Below are 3,728 nucleotides of genomic sequence, written 5' to 3'. Positions count from 1 at the left end.
ACATACAGTGTAATATGTAAATCTTAATGGAATATTTGCTGTATTTTGACAAACGCATATACCTCTATAACCCAAACCTTTATCAAGATATAGAGCATTACCATCACCCCAGAAACTTCCCTCATGTTCCTTCCCAGTCAAACCCCCACCTCATTTTTAAGAGAACCACCATGGATTAGTTGTGTCTTTTCTAAAGATTCATATAAATGGAATCATACAGTATGTAGCCTTTTGAGCATGGTGTCTTTTACAACATAGTGCTTTTGAGATTTAGTCATGTTGTGCTGGGTAGTATTCTATTGTATTTGTATTGTATTCACCAGTTGATAGACATTTGGGTTGTTCCTAGTTTGGAGCTACTATGAATAAAGCTTTTATGAACATTTGTATACAAGTCTTTTCATGAACATATTTTCATTTCTTTTAGGCAGATACCTAGAAGTGCAACTGTTAGATCATGGGGTAAGGTGTATATTTAACTACTACATAAAAAACTGCCAGAACTCTTTCAAAGGAAGTTGTTCCATTTCATACTCCAGTCAACAGTATATAACAGTTCTATTTATTCAATATCCTCACCAATACTTGGTATTTTCATTTTAAAAAATTATTTTAACCATTCTTGTGACTGTACAAGTGGTTTTAATTTACAATTACCTGATGACTAATGATGGCGAGTATTTTTTTCATGTCCCTATTAGCCAATCATACATCTTATTTTGTGTAGTGTTTGTTCAAAGATTTTGTACATTTTTTTGAAATTTTTTAATGTTTATTTTTTTAGAGAGAGAGAGAGAGAGAGAGAGAGCAGGGAAGGGGCAGAGAGAGAGGGAGACACAGAATCCAAAGCAGGCTCCAGGCTCTGAGCTGTTGGCACAGAACCTGACAAGGGGCTGTAACCCACAAACCATGAGATCATGACCTGAGCTGAAGTCGGACGCTTAACTGACTGAGCCATCCAGGCGCTCCTATTTTCTACAGTTTTTAATTGGGCTATTTATTTTTTGTTATTGAGTTGTAAGAGTTTTATTTTTTTTACACATCTTGGATACCAGTCCTTTGTCAGATATATGTTTTACAAAATTTTCTCCCACTTTATGGTTTGCCTATTGATTTTCTTGACAATGTCTTTCGATGGGCAGACATTTTAATTTTGATGAAGTCTAATTTAGTCTTTCTTTTCTTGTTTGAGTACTGTTTTCTGTGACCTGTTTTAAAAATATTTGCCCACCCCCTAATTAGAGTCTCGTGTTTTCCTCTAAAAGCTTTATGATTTCAGGTTTTATGTTTAGACACATCCATCTTACATTAATATTTGTATATGGTATAAGGTAAGGGTTAAGGTTATTTTTTTCATATGGATATCTGATTATTCTTGTACCATTTGTTGAAAAGATTTCCATTTCCTCCACTGGATTACTTTGGTAAGGAACCAAAGTAATTTGGTTTTCATTGTTAGCTCTTTTATTTAGAAAAGTGGATATGTAAAACTCACTGAATTTTCACAAATGGAACACTCTCATTTAACCAGAACCCTTATCATAGCAACCATATCATTACCAGCATCCTAGAAGCCTACTTACAGTTACAACCTCTCCTTCTGCTTGCAATGGTAACAAGTATCCTGATGTCTAAAAGCATAGATTAATTTTGCCTATTTTGACATTTTATATAAATGGAATTATACATCATGTACTCTTTTGTGTCTGGCTTCTTTCAATATTATGGTTATGAGAGTAATCATGTGTATAGCAATAGTTTATTCATTTTCATTGCTGCATATTATTTTGTTGAATGAATATGCTACATGGACATGGACATTTGGGTTGTTTCCAGTGTTTGACTATAATGAATGGTGCTGCTATGAACATGTCTTGTGTTGCACATAAGTATATATTTCTGTTAGACATATACTTAGGAAATGGAAACACTAGGTCAGAAGACATGCATTGCTTCACATTTTAGTAGATCTTGTAAAACAGTGATTATTTCAATATATACCCTCACTAGTAGTTGCTCCACATCTTTGACAATGCTTGGTATTATTTATGTTTTTCATTTTACTTATTCTGGTACAAATGGTGTTGTGATTTTAATTTCATTTCCCTAATTAAAAGTACTTTTCATATGTTTACCAAATATTTGTTTATTCTCTCAGAACTGTCATATTTTTACCTGTGACAGTTCTGGTGGGTGATTTACTTCCCTTTTTGCTTACTAAAAATCTATTCTACCTTCAAGGTCCAGCTCTAATGTCACCTCTTTGATGAAGCTACCTCCATATCCTAGGCCATATAAATGCTTCCCTCAGTATTCCCATAGCACATTTAACTCAAGTATAATATTTCACTTTTACTGGGCATCTATTTTCACCCATTACTGGGTTAAACTGTTAGAGCAACCCCAGCTTTGTGTCATGTGGCCTACTTCTTCTCTCCCTCACTAGGCTGGGGGCTCTCCAGGGACAGAAACTCCACCTTGTTTCATTCTATACACTCTCTTCCTTTCATTATCCACACACTTACAGCATGACAAGCACATAGTAGGCACTTAATAAACATTTTTAAAATTAAATGCCTGTTGTTGAATACATGAGATACATTACTTTGGATCTACCCAGGGCCTCAGCAAATGATTTATATTGCTGAATTACTGCTGAAACAGATTTTGTATGGGAAGAATCAAATCAAGTTACTGAAGGCTCTTCCATAGCCCTAAGGCTCAGAACTAGACCTTGGATTCAGTTTCCTAGGCTGGAGGGATAGGAGCTCTTCTTCTTAGATTCTTGCTATGATCCTGGAATATCAGTTTATTTATTTTTTTTAGTTTTTATTTAAATTCTAGTCAGCTATAATACAGTATATTAGTTTCAGGTGTACAATATAATGATTCAACACTTTCATACAACACCCAGTGCTCATCACTGCAAGTGCACTCCTTAATCTCCATCATCTGTTTAACCCATCCCACACCCACCTCCTGTCTGGTAACAGTTTGTTCTCTGTAGTTAAGAGTCCATTTCTTGCTTTGCTTCTATCTCTTTTTTTTACCCTATGCTCATTTGTTTTGTCTCTTAAATTCCACATATGAGTGAAATCATATGGTATTTGTTTTTCTCTGACTTATTTAGTTCAGTATAATACTCTCTAGATCCATCTACATCATTACAAATGGCAAGATTTCATTCTTCTTTATTGATGAGTAATATATTCCATTGTATATATATATATATATATATATATATATATATATACCACATCTTCTTTATCCATTTATCAGTCAGTGGACAGCATGGGCTGTTTCCATAATTTGGCTATTGCAGATAATGCTACTATAACCATTGGGGTGCACGTAACCCTTTGAATTAGTATTTTTGCATTACTTGGGTAAATACCCAGTAGTGCAACTGCTGCATCATAGGGTAGTTCTATTTTTAACTTTCTGAGGAATCTCCGTACTGTTTTCCAGAGTGGCTGCACCAGTTTGCATTCCCAACAATAGTGAAGAGAGCTCTTTTCCCCACATCCTTGCCAACACCTGTTGTTTCTTGTGTGGTTGATTTTAGCCATCCTGACAGGTGCAAAGTGATATCTCATTGTAGTTTTGATTTGCATTTCCCTGATGGTAAGCAATGATGAACATATTTTCATATGTCTGTTGGCCATCTGTATGTCTTCTTTGTAAAAATGTCTATTCATGTTTTCTGCCCATTTTTAATTGGATTATTT

This window comes from Lynx canadensis, chromosome X (genome assembly GCF_007474595.2).
Source record: "Lynx canadensis isolate LIC74 chromosome X, mLynCan4.pri.v2, whole genome shotgun sequence".
Lineage (NCBI taxonomy): Eukaryota > Metazoa > Chordata > Mammalia > Carnivora > Felidae > Lynx > Lynx canadensis.
This window is presented reverse-complemented; position numbering follows the sequence as displayed.